The sequence below is a fragment of the Pinus tabuliformis genome, chromosome 8, assembly GCF_031772625.1.
Source record: "Pinus tabuliformis cultivar Carrire ecotype Pingquan chromosome 8, CPIR1, whole genome shotgun sequence".
In the NCBI taxonomy this organism is placed as follows: Eukaryota; Viridiplantae; Streptophyta; class Pinopsida; order Pinales; family Pinaceae; genus Pinus; species Pinus tabuliformis.
This window is the reverse complement of record NC_142294.1, coordinates 1,584,385,990-1,584,400,893: the sequence shown is the minus strand read 5'-3', so window position 1 is coordinate 1,584,400,893 and position 14,904 is coordinate 1,584,385,990.

Genomic DNA, 14,904 nt, shown 5'->3' with positions numbered 1-14,904 from the left:
AGGCATGATGCATTTATTGGCATTTTATTTATGAAAATAATGGAAATTAGGAGAAAAGGAAGGTGAAAGCTCACAAGTTGCAAATGAGGAGGAAAATGAAGGAAAATAATGGAAAATGAAGAAAATAGAGGCCTCATTAATAAAAAGGCTTATGAGGATCAGTGGGCAAGACTTGGTCAGTCTAATTTTGGATCTCTTTCATTATTTTCTCTCTCTAATACTCTTGGATACTTAGATTTTTCTTGGGGCACTTTTGGAGGGTGTGGAATACTTGGATTTTTGGACCAAGAAGTCAAAGGGAGAGCAGGAAAGCATAAGAGGACATCAAGATCAACAACTACATTAGATTTTCCTGCAGGTGCTGAGTTGCATGTATGATTTCTTCACTAGTTTTGGCATGAATGGCACATGCATGTGGATTCTTCGTCATGATCTGTCCCTAGCATGGAGGATTGCCTGGATTGATAGTGGATTTTCCTAGCCTTGCCGTTTCCCAGATAGCCATGGTGTTGTGGGTTTATTTGCTTTGTTTTTTGGTTGGTTCTCATGTTTCCTTATCTTGGGTTGAGTTATTATTTCCTGGAAGCCTTGGTTGGAAAAACACTCTGGAAGACCTATAACAGCTTGGGTTGAGTTACTAGTCCAGGAATCCTTGGTTGGAAAAATGCTCTAGAAGCCCTGTAACAACTTGTGTTGAGTTACTAGTCCTGGAAGCCTTGGTTGGACAAACGCTCTAGAATCCCTTGGTGGGTTAAGTTACTAGCCTTGGAAGCCCAGGTTGGAAAAAAGTTCTCGAAGCCTGGAAAATGTTGTGGGTTGAGTTACTAGTCCTAGAATCCTTGGTTGGACAAACACTGTGGTTTGAGTTACTAGGCTTGGGAGATAGGTTGGAACAAATGCTCTGGAAGCCCTAGAAGGCTTGGATGGAGACCAATTTGATGATGGTTTTGTGATGTCCAACCATGAGGTGGAATCATTGTTTGATGGGTTGAGGTGGATTGCCTCTAAAAGCCCTAGATGAGTTTTGATTGATGTGTTATATGGGATCCCACATTCATGCTTGGAATATGGTGCGGGGGTGAATGATTGAAGAGAGATTTGGCTCAACCATTTTACAGTTGGGTGGAAAGTGGAAGTCCCATCCCGAGTTTGGATTTTGCATCAGTAATGAAAGGTTATTTATCCTTGTATCTCTACGAGGATTATTATGGATTATATGTGGTTTATATGGTTGTGATTTCATTGGTATTTCTGTCGCTACTATGTTGGTTATGTATGTATCTTATGATAGTAGTTATGTATGGATCTCATCATGTTATTACTTCTTATTGAATAATCAATGTATCTATGGCCTAATGGATGAAACTGCAGCTAATGTGATAAGGAGACAATGCTTCATAGAAAATATAAGATAAGTATGAGGCCCCTATACTTAGATTTGTTATTTACACTTGTAGGTTGCATATTTAATAAGTGTTTGACAAAATGTCTTTCACGGTTAGGCTTGGTTAGGTCAAGCCCTTGATCAAGTTTTGTGTTAGAGGCTTTGCATGGGTGTCATTTAATGTCTTGGAGAGTATCATCAAGTTCTAGGCATTGGTTTGGAGACTAGTCCTAAAAAGGTGGCTTAAATTTTACAGTCTCTTGCACAAAACTACCTGATAGAGACTATAGTCTCTCCCTTGTAGGCACAGTGGGAGAAACTATAGGTTTATAGTCGCATGCATGCCTTTTCATGGGAGTGACTTCGGGTTTAATTCATGTAAATTCTAGGATAAATCGGGGATTGGGCACTTGGAGTGGTGGATTATCTCATGGGGTCCTGAAGCACTTAAGGGAGGTATGTGTGTTGTGTTTCCATCGATTCCATTTCCTTAAGGTTACCTAGGAGGTTAAATCATATCATAGTAGCCTTTTGTCACATGTTTACCCTAGCTGGATGGTTGCCTAGGTAGATGTGGGAGGAGGGTGTTATAGAGGCATGATTTTAGGAACATTTAAAAGGCTCGACTTCCTCTGCTCATATCTCCTAAAATATTGCGACCCAATATCTGAAAACTTTACCACATTATCATCAGGATTTCCCCTTAATGTGGACAATTTTTCAATTTCCGTAACCTAACAGAAAAAATGTTATGGTAGAAATTCCATCATGACTTGTTTAATGATGCATTCTAGGAAGGTCATCTTCCTTAGATCATAATTCCTAAAATTTTTTGAAACAATATTATGAGCATGCTACCTGTAAGTCATGGATGCATAGTTTTTCTCTACTTTCATTAGTTTTATCAGAAATTCATCAAGAAATCTTGCTTCCCTCTCATACTAGTTGTAATAAAACACAGATTATCTCATGCATCCATATAAAATATCCATGAACTTGTCAAAACCATGAACAAGATTAATAAAAAGAGAACTTCATGTAACATGCACTTAAATAGTAATGGAACCATGAAAAACTAGTCACATAATCCACACATTAAACCAAAACTTATGCTCATTGATCTCATTAAATAATAACACATAATAACATATGCATAGTGCCAACCAAGTCAGGGACTTCCATGTACCAACCAACCATAGGTTGGGCTAAACCAAATCTTTCTTTCGGACCAATTACCCTCGTGCCATATTACAAGTCTGAATTTGGGATTACATCGGTTAAACCATAACACAACCAAATAGGAACCCAGAGGACACCACCTCCACCCTCAAGTCATAGTGATTTCACCTAATACTAGGTCCATAAATCATGAAAATCAATATAAGCTAGGATGCCTTAGAATTTCTTCACCATACCCAGAGGAATTTTACTATATCCACCCTAAATCCTTGGGAATTTTTGTAATATCGACTTAACCAGGGTCCAAAATCTATCAACATCCAAAGCTTAACCGAAACAGGGAATCCACCACATCATGGCTATTCAGGAAATGGCATAAGGAAAGGTTTTACATGACTTCCAATCCAAGAAAATCCCATGCCAATGATAGAAAAATGACCCACAAAAAATGCATCAACCATGCATTCAACACCTAACAATATAAATCAAACATGCATGTTGTTATCTAAAAAATTCCGTGCATTAGCTGCTTTTTTCTCTATTCTTTTTTGCCCTTTGCTAGTTGTTGTTCAATCCTTCTTCTTCACTGCAACTTTTCCTCTTGCTCTCCTTGCTTGTATCTTGCTTGTGTGTTGCTTGTCTTCCTTTATTTTTCCTTGCTTTCCTTGCTCTTTTCCCCAAAAGATAATGCTAGAATGTTCTTTCTCCAATTTCTTTTCTTTTCTTTTTCCTTTTTTTCTTCATTTTATCTTGCATGCATATTCTTTTATTATTTTTCTCCTTTTCTTGTCTATTCCTCTTTACCAGTTGTTGAAGTATAATTTCTTTCATTTTCCTTTATTTCTTTTTCACTTTGCCACATGTCCTTGCTAGCCTAAAATAATAAATTTTCCATTTATTGACTTGTGCATGTTGTCAATGTTAATTTCCATAGCCAATAAATAATTAACCACAAGTGGATCTCAATGTAATATTTTTCCCCTCATTCATCTTGGAACATGTATTCCATGACCTTGGTTTGATTTTTACATTTATAATGTTTATTTACATGGAATTTTAACCAGGGGTTGCTACAGTTGAGATACATCGAAGAGAGATTCCAAAAATCTCATAAAAAAGTGGTTCTTATATGTCTTTGGCTAAAAAACAATTGAGTTTAGAAATTAGGTGTGAAAATAACTATCCTTGATAAGGGATTTTAAAGAAAATTCCCCATATGATGGTTTAAAATCAAAATTTTAACCCTAAAATAGCTATTAAAAAATGCCCTAAATAGACTTCTAGAGACTACAAGCCCAATCTATCATCCTATTACAAGAAATTATTATTGATGAGGATAAAATCATTTTGGAACTTTAAAAATGTTTTTTAGTTTGAGATTTAGTTTTATTGATTCCATTGGGAGGTGAGGGATGAACTTTATTGGGTGGAAGGAATGCTCTTTTTCCCTTATTAATTCATGGATTTTACTACAAAACTATGTATTTCCTTATTTGGACTAGGGAAAATATATCTCTATATGTATAAATACTTTAGATGGATAGGGTGAAGTATTGGGATAACCTCTTCGAAATGGCTTGCATACAAAATGGTGTAGTTGTGGTGGGGATAGGATTAAACTTGAACTTGGGAGCCTTATAAATATGGGGACCAATAGTGCAAGTGGACTTCCTTTTTGGTTATTTTATAAAATTTTTTAGGAAGTAGGCTTCATAATATTGAACCAAGTAAACTAACTCCAACCTAGAGAAAAAAGAGATTGAGAGAGGCTCAAATTATAAAGAGACTTGATTGCTTCTTAATTTCTAAAGCATTTCTTAATGAATTCATTTGGATTAAACAACAAGCTTCCTTGAGTGGGCATTTGACAATAATCCAAGTAATATTTGAAGTAGCCCCTGCACAAGAGAATCCTACAATGGTTGAAGGAGGAGGATTTATGACAAGATCAATGTTATTTATAAATTTTATGATTGAAATGTAAGAGAATGTGCTCCCATACAATTTCACAAAAACTTGAAAGAAATAAAAAAGGTAGTTTCTCAATGGGAAGGAGACAAAAGTGGAAAGATCATAGATGTCATAAGGAAGTGGACGATGCTCTGGCACTACATAATGGCAGTGAGGATTTTGGTTATATGACTAAGTAGCATGAATTTGAAGTGAAGCTTATAAAGACACAAAATGGCATATTCTTATGGAAAAAGAGAGATAATGGAGGATCAAGAGCATCGCCTTATTGCTCTAGGCATGTGTTGAAAACACAAGGTTTTTTCTTACATATGCTAATTCTAGGAAGAGCATAAATTTGGTATGGAAAATTGAAAAGGGAGATGGTACATGGGTATCAAATTTGAAGGATATTATTGCAAAAGGAGTCAATTACTTCTCATCCCTTTTCAAATAATATCTTTGAGCTATAATAGCAAAGGTAATAACATTGCCAAATGCCTTTCCTAGTTTTTTCAATCATGAGGACAATCAAGCCTTAATGGAGGATGTTAGGAAAGAAGAGTTGCATCAAATTTTATAGAAATTTTTGAAAGGACAAAGTATAGGGCCAAATGGCCTTTCTATTGAATTCTTTTTAGGATGTTATGATTTAATAGAAGAATAAGACTTAGGAAGGGTGGTGAAGGCCACAAGTGTTGAGCTAATTTATTAACACAAATTAACACAAGTATTCATTATCAATCCAGGTTTGTAAAACTTGGAGGCAAGTCCACAGTGTACGGATATCAGGTATAACCAAGATTAGAAGATAAATTTTGAAGAACTAAAGAAGTACATATTACAAATATAAGCCTATATTAACAATTTCTAACTCACTTTTGAAATGTATGAAATATGAAGTGGCTTTTAACTTAAGAGATCCATTTGTGTCCTTCTCTCTCAATTATCACTTAATGAATAGAAATCAGAAATCATGAACTAACAATAGCTTAAGATGCATAAATAAAAAATGAAGGAGACTCTTAACTTAAGATATATTTGGGCATTTTTCATCACAATTCATTCATCATTATGCTATCATTGGAAAACTAAAAGTACATAAGAAAAACTATTTTCATGTAACAAAGGAGAATTCTAGTTTTGATCTATCAATTCAATAGAAGGAGAATTCAAATTGAACACTTTGTTGTCCCATCTTACTAAAGTGATAAATCATCACACATCAATTTATAAACAAATATGAAAGAAGCAAGTAAACAAATCTAAAGTAACCAGTTCATGGAAAATTAAGCTAATTTAACAATGAAGTGTACTTAGCTTGGAGTGGGGGCCCTCCACCCTTGCTTTGCACACTTGAGGTTGCTATCAAATGCTGAAACTTCAGTCACTCATCCACATCAATGAACAACAAAATTAAAGTAGAACAGGTTCTTCAAATTAATCTCCAAAATACAAATGTCTCAGCATAAAATTATACAAAAATTACATATCATAAGCTTTCAAAGTCTTGGCTTAAATAGAAGTTTACGAAACAAACTGATCTAAAGTATCTCTAACAATCATATCTATTCATATCCATCTATCTAAGTCGAATTCATTCAATCCATCCCAAGAAATATGGACAATCCCATGAAATCACAAAATTGCCCTATTTCCTAGGGATTTTCTGGGTGACTAGTCATGTTTGACCAGCCTTGACCGGGCCTAATAAAGCTTGTTTTGACCGAACCAAGTGGAATTAGTTCAGTCCTAGTTCCCAAGCTTTCCATTCATGCATCTAACTTGAGCCCAAGTGTCCTGCAAACATGTCATCCACATAGCTATTACGAGAATTTCTGATTCTGTCAAAATTTGCACTTAAAATCAATTTTTTATAAAAACTTTAGAAATTGCAAAATTAAAAATTAAATACCTGAATACGCATGAAATACATCAAAATGGGATGGATATAATGGAAAATACAAGGATTAATTAAGTTTCCTCAAGAAATAATAGACCAAAACTGAGGGCCAACAACAAGAAATATTGGAAAAATCCTTAGAGCTTTCAATACAACTTCTATAGTGTTGACCCCAAAAATAATAATCCAACAAACTTCAAAAATTTCAAGACAATATCAATATGCAACTATATATATACAATAATTTCAAAGGTGATTGTTGGAATATCAAAAAGTGTTTTATGAAAGAAAATATTTGGATTTTAGTTTGGATTCTTAGAGGGTAGGAAAATTCATAAGGTGTTTGAGATAGCCTAAGAAGGGAAAGGATCTTTGTCTTCTTTCAGGATGGTTATTATGATTTCAAGAGTAAATACCTTGAAGGCAAGAACTCCAGTGGTGAAAGAAGAATCCCCATATTGGTATGCATGTTGACAATCTCGACTATAGTAAGATTCTGGAAGTGCTTGATAGAAGATATCATCATAGGGAGCCTTACTTAATATATTTCATTTGGGAGGTTTGCACATATATCCCAAATGTTAAGGTTATATGTGGAGAGTTTTAATCCAGATGGAGGAAATCCTATTTGATTACTCTCTTGACCCTTTCAATTTTTTCCAAATATGGTTAGATCCAATCAAAAGGAATTCTACTAATGGTGGGGTGGAGTTTTCTATTGAGAATACAAATTAGGATTGGGAGTAGGCATTGACCAGTGTGACTGGTATATATTCGGTGTGAATGGGCTCTCCTAGCACAAAGAGTGGGTCTATGTCTTTTTTTGTTTCACAGGAACTAGGCCGAAAGGGGTTTTTGTGCCCAATCTTTAGGATAGGAGTTTGGTCAGGGACCCTATTGTATTTCCCCATAACACATCTAAAACATCCTCTCCCAATTATTCTAAGGATGGGCTCATTTGGATTTATTAAACTGAGTAGCTAGTGAGCTTGGGGACATTACAAGCCTATAGGTCACAACTGGTATTTGATGATGTTATGGAGGTTTCACAAGCAAAGGGGGGCTCGAAAGACAGTGGAACATAGGTGAATCTTTCTGATAATTTTGGGATTTCTATCTTACAGGGTTTGCTCCTAGGAATCCCATATTTGGTAGGGTTGGGGGGCCTCTACATCAGGTTGAAGAAGTTTTTTCTCTTGGTAATAGCAAATTTGGTTGCAATGGTGTTGAGGCAGGAGGCTTAGCGTAGCTCATTGGGTCTAAGGGTAGTTGATGATAGGGTGTTTTCACATGGAGCTCCTATTTTCACAAAAATAGAGCCATTACACTCATGAGGTTAGAGGCCTATTAAGGCCAAGATAAAGAAGACATGTTGTGATAAAATCCAAGGAGCATAAGTAAAAGTGGTCCTGAGAGAAGTTGTGCAGTTACATGAGGTAATTTAGATGGTATATTTGGTAGTGTTTGGTCAAGCTACGAGGTGATGTTTCAACATCAAAAACCTAATGGAATGCGTTGCACAGGAGTGGAGAAAACTTCTAGAGCCATTACCTTCAATATCATCCTTATTTGAAGCGTGGCTTATCCTCCTATTTAGTTTGGGGGAAACTAATTCTTGGGTCCTCAAGTGGAACTCGAGTATTAAATCATCCTTAGTTCTCATGAAGAAATGGATGTCTCTATCCAATTCCATCTGAGAATGGATGGACATGGCCCCAATATGGGTTTGATTATGGGGTCTTCTGGTACAATATTGGTTTTCGAGGTATGTCAAGTCATTGGGAACAAAGTAAGGAACTACTTAGAGACTGATATGTCTTTTTGAGCTTCCAAGGTGATGATTATCACACCCATATTGGTCAGCCTAGATGCTAGTGAAGCTCTTGCAGTAAAAATGGAGTTAGGACTTCTGGATTCATATCATCATTAGCTTTTGGACTATGAAGGCATTCCTTTCCAATCTTGGAGATTCCACCAACATAGATTTATAACTAAATATTTTTCTCTACCTTTTCATGGTAATAAGGGGGACTCAACCCCAAGGCCTAGAAAAATAATGGGCCCATCTATAATAGGGGACTTCGGCCCTTTGCGAGACCTTAGGGAAAAATGGAGAACGTGTCATAATATCCCTCAACTTCTCACCTTTTCTCAAGGAACACAAAGTATGGTTGAAAGGTGCAGATGGAGAAGGAAGAAAAGGTCAATAGTCCTACAATTCGTAGGGTCATGAAGCATTGATCAGACAATTAAATGGGTGTTTCCTTCCCCTCCCTCTCTCTTTCTCATATGGAAAGTTATCTTTTCAATTTAGGCATGGGATGTTCTAGTTCCAAAATGTTTGAGTCCTCTCAAAAAAATTCCCATACTATTCCAAAAATAGCTAAGGTTTATTGTCAGTGTCCTTTCACCACCATGATTATCCCTCCTATTTTCTCTTTGAAAGATGGATGTCTGACAAATTTGAGTGAATACATATCTTAATAAAAAAACTGTCCTCATCATTCATAGATTTCCACTACAATCTTATTGGGGGTTTAAATCAAATCCCTTTGAACATCATTAAGGGGAAAGGGCAAGGACGAAAATATAATTTAGCCAAAGCCCAAGCAAAGGCACATCTAGATGTGGTTGTTGGGAAACAACTCTCCATTGATAGGGCACTTAGAGTAGTGAAAGCCCTCGAAGAAGTTTCCTCATGATCATACAAGCCTTTAACTACAAGGTTTTGGCAATCCCTTCTAAAAAATTAGGCCTCCATAGATTAGTTGATACAAACCCTAAAACATTCTCCTTCTCCAAGAAACGCTCGGTGAGGGGGAGGTGGCATCAAAACTATTGAAGTCCTTATTCAATGGTTAATGTTTTACTGCTTTGATGCTCATGGAAAATCAGGGGGTATGGCCATTGGTTGGAGTACCCAAAGTGTAATGTAACTCGCTCATGGGTTTTTGCGTCCGTTATAGGGTTGGAGTTCTTTTCGACCGAGCTGGGTATGGAGATGATGGTTCTTAATGTATATGGTGTTATGCTCTTAACCTGCAAAGTAATACCCAAACATAGAATTTGCGAAGAAAAGATACCGAGAACACAGAATATGCGAAGAAAATATACCCAGAGCACAGAATAGCAATGATTTTATTATTCAGAGAGAAATGTTCACAGGCCTCTTCGAGGGGGCAACCTCCAATAGAGCAGAGCTCGATTACAAAACAAGACACGATACTCCTCGCAGGGAGTCTCTATCCTTTATATATGACTCATACATGCAATACCACGGGCCAATATCGTGGGTTTTATTAATACCATCTATCTAATACTACCGCCCATCTATCTATCTATATAATAGGAATGGGATAGAATATGAGCTTCTATATATTGAAAGTATCAACAGTAAGGTAGTTACAACACCACTTGATATTCGTTTTTGGCACCAACAAAACCTTCATCCAGATCCCCTTCCTAGGACACTAAAGGTATCCTCTCCAATAGTGTCAATATGGATGTGAGATAAGGATTATAAATATCATAACAAGGAAACTAGTGTTTCCTGGAGACAAGGGAGTGCTTAAAATCACAGGAACAACAAACTTAATTTGGGCCAAATTTCAGCATAGCATGGATACCAAGTACAATAATGCTCATAAGGGAGAACCAATGTGTGTATACCACCAAAATTGGGTTGGTTATCTTATAGGCTCATGTAGGTGGGATTCTGGTCTAACTCATAATCATTACCTGAAAAAGAGTTGTTTTTTATTTTTTCATATTTTAAAAAGTTGTATGTGGGACGTTGTAGGAAGACCTGCATACATAGGTACTTTTACTTTCTGAAGATCATGTACAGGATTTGGCAAATTATTTTTAAGATAATGTTAGTTTGTATAGGGAAATGGATACTACCCTAGCCAATACATTCATCTAATGATAAGTGAGTCAAAATATGCTACAACGGATGCCCCCTAATGTATGAGGCTAGAAGAGGGTCTGATGGTCGATATACATTAAGTATACACTAGAGAAATCATCGAGAGGACCTAGGAGGGTCTCACCAAATTCAGGACAATCAATACCTGCAAAAGGAATAAAAATGAAAACTCATATCTAAGGTGAGCATACCCGTTCTCGGAGGAAAGAAAGCATGGCCACCAATCAAGTACAATGTGGATACATGATGATATAACATGAAAATGATCATAAGAATACATAGTGGATCCCACAATAGTTGTCGCTGGCAGAAAGCAGAAGGAATTTCAAGTGATTGTGAAACATAGCCTAAGTTGTTCAAACCAACTGTCGATAATACATTTCTAAACTATGGGAATAGACGATATGAAGTTAATGATGTGAGAAATTGTTTGATTACTAGTCAATGATGTATATAGTTAATAAACATGAGACAACCCATCGATCATGATAATGATTTTCAAGGTACCAAGTACAATCTAACAAGTGTAAGTAAATGTGTTGAAGTTGAACACTTGAAAGAATCTATCGAATAGGGGACATTAATGTATTCCCACTTCCAATAGCGAGGGAATCAGCCATTGATGACTACAAACCTCAAGCTACTAAAGAAGACTCTAGACGTTATTCCTAGCACAATGAGTTGGAGTCAATGGGAAAATATCCACTAGAAGGAAGGCAATAGGTCATCCCACATCAATCAACACAATGTAACAATAAGGCCAATAATTTGGAAAATATCAAACTAAAAATATTGAAGAAACCACCACCAAGTACATCTCTCGCATGCACCAAATAGAACACTACACAAAAGAGTCTTGTTGAACCAACCAATAATGAAAGTTAACAGCAGATGAGAGAAATCCACTAATAAGGTATATGGAAACTAAGGCATTGCATGAATCCCAATGTGTGATAATGTATGTTGACTTCCAACACAAGAGAAAACACCCAGTAAAATAAGAATGATGAAAATCAATGCTAGGCACTAGGTCACCTATCAATGATGGAAATAGGACCATGTTTCTACTCTAGTTCTACTCTCAAAGCAATTTTTTTGAGTCGATAAAAGCAAACATGCCAATAGGAAGTCAATGGGGACCTTCTATATTGGCACAAGTATATGACTGAGATTCTAATATGATAAAGAGAATGACTTGACAAATTGGTTAAGATCAACATAATGAGTTAAGAGACATTGTTGAGTGGCTAAGACAATGAGTCAAGAGACACCACATAATGACTAACACAAAGTTAACTTCCCTTGAAAAAAATCATGACACATATTGTGGATGAAGCAAAATGGACTAAAGTGAACTCTTCATAACTCTGAGATATATGAGGCATCAATACAATATCCATATGTTTGAAAGAGTAACCAACTAGAGGAGTACTAACCTTGAAATAAGGTTTGAAATATTAAGGCCACACTAAGTGTTAGAAATATTGGGGGGGGGGGGTGAATCAATATTTCATGTTAGATCAAAATTTACTTAGTTTATGCTTTCATTTTCAAAGTTATCTGAATCATCATTTCATTAGTAGCACATTACATAGTAGACCTAGCCATATTTAGTCAACCATAAGAGTGAAATACATCATAAACACATCACCACATAGGGACACCAGAGTTTTAGGTGGAAAACCCGAATGGGAAAAACCACTATTGTTGTTGTCTTTGTCTTCTTATTATTATTAAGAAAATATTTTTACATCTTGCATTGGCACAAACTCTTACTAGCGTGCAGGATCCTACTTGTTAGAGGCTACCACCTCCTCTTATTTCTCTAGCTACGACTAGAAGGAAGCTCCTACTCCCTGAGCAATTTTATGTCCTCCACTGAAAGGAAGTTACCACTCCCTCAGTGAAGTCTCCAACCCGCAGTACCTTTGTGGACCACATTTCAAAAATTTTCACATTTGATCCACCTGACTCAAATACAAAACCTGCAGGACATGTTTCATCTAATTTTCAAATTGGACCCACAAACAACAATATGCTCAATTTGAATAATAATATACCAATAACTTCTCTACAACAAGTCTGCTCAAAGGACCATCAAACCAAAATCTTTGCAATAAATTTTTGGCCAAAAAATATATGATCAATCTCTAGCTCATCAAATGCTAGAGGCCAAGACATACATTCTTCTCAAAGAAAATCTGATCTATCATCAACATACTCATCAAGAAATCATTGACAAACAATAACAAAACAACTCTCAACAATGCCAAACCATTTTTGCAATAATTACAATATCTGGAAAATAAGATCCCTTATCACTTGGCTATTAACTCAATACATCCATACATGTGACAATTTTGCAACAACTCTCTTGAGCAAATACATCAAAGTGCACTAGCTGTACCAAAATGTCAAATATCGACAACATGTAACTCACTAGCTAAGTAAAATAGTAATTTTCATCATATATGCATTCCCGAACAATATACTCACATCATGAGTAACCCTAGTAACATAAACCCTCTTTCTAAGACTATTCATCAACACTCAGATTCAACCATTACATTAGGTCATTGAATTTCAAGTCTCAAGGACAATCAATCAAGACCCACTATCAAATAGGTCTTTGAATAATAATCAATAACTAGTTTAGAATCACTATCAAGACATCCACAACAAACCATATCAAAGCATCTCAAGAATACAATAGACTCTACAAGATGGAAAAAATATACGCAATAACAAACTCAAAGCAATACCTTCACTCATAAATTATGTTCATTGGTCATGGATATTTGTATCAAGGAACTACTAGCAGCATATTCATTCATTCATCGTGGTCAACAAGATATATCAGCAACATATTATTCATCAACAGTGAATGCAACCTATACCATTACTCATATACAATGTCATCAAGCAAACAAGGGAAAATCCAAAATATAATTTAGTCAATGAAAAGTATCATTGTCATTGTGTCGTACAAAATCATTCAAATATCACTGCAAACTTAATATAAGACACTATCATAATCCTTTTTCATGCATACTGAATATAAGTCAATGAAAATTGAAAAATCATCCAACCTCCATTCAAAATGAGATTCACCTGCGCAATCTAAGAAAATAAATGGCTATGAGTAGGCCCCTGCAGACATTATTGTTAGACCTCTATTCATTCTTTTCCTTTTCCAAGTCCAACATGCATTCATCACACTAGAAAAATTCCTTTACAAACAAATTTCTATAGATTATAGGTCCAAATAAAATCTCTACTTTACACTAACATATTGTCCTCAAATCAATTAGATCTTTGTATACACTGGTCTCCGCATACAACCTCAAATTAATCAAATCTTTGCATACACTGTCATGACAACATAGTGATCTCTTCACACATTGTCCTGCATACGCAGTCACATAGACCTCTATCTTCATATAATCCTATATATCTTTCAAGGCTGAAAACTATCTTTCATTAGTGAAAATCAATTAGATGCAAAACCTTGATCACAATGATTATAAACAAATCCTTTGCCCAATCATAACAAGTAGATCAATCAACAATCATCATTCTAAGCAAGAGCATGACAAGGATAAAGACAAATAGTATTAATGAAATTCTCCTCTAATAATTCTCCATATCCATTCTTTCAGATCCCATGTACCCTAGTGCACACTTATTCTAGAAAAAATCACAAGGTAACCCATCAAATGCACACACCGAGCTAATCCGATTCGTTCCATTTTATAAACATTTTGCCTTGACAATACTACATGCAATACCATGGGATTTTTTATTGTAATTATTAATGGAATCAAATAGATGTTACTCGGCCTTCTGCACATAAGTATTTTGGGCAAAACCATGGTTTAACAGGGGGTTTTATTTTTATTTCTCAACACTTACAGGTAGTAGTGTTGCCTCTCCTTTCAAGAATATCATTATACTGCTCCCCTTGAACTATAACACAACTCTTATATAATAAACCTGTGTTACCTACTCTCCAAGCCCTAAATGCAGTCAAATCTTAGTCAAACTTCCTCCAAATTAGAGCATGTCTTTTTCAACATCTGTAGGACCTGTCCAAGCCTTAACAAGTCTTAAATAACACCTCATCAACCTCTACAATCATCAGTAAAACTTCCTCAAGTAGTCACCTACGGTACCTTGGGTTTCTTCACTTTTAAGCATCTATAAACCTTGTTCATCATCTTGCAACTGTTCCAGACCCTTTGCAACTGATATGCAATCATAAAGGCTCCTACAATTCCTCTACAATTGTTATGATTCATAATCCATCCACGACCTAGCTAGGAACATCAAATCTACACACTTACCAACAGTATCATAGTGTGACAAGATCACGAAGACATAATGTGACAATACCTTCATAGTGTGACAATATCATGGTGACATAATGTAATATGATCACGATCCAAGTTGACATAGTGTGATGAGATCATAGTGTATGTTGACATCAAGGCCAACATATTAGGCCATAATGCGAACACTAAGTTTCAATCCAATGAGGATAAGACTCATTAAAAATTTGTT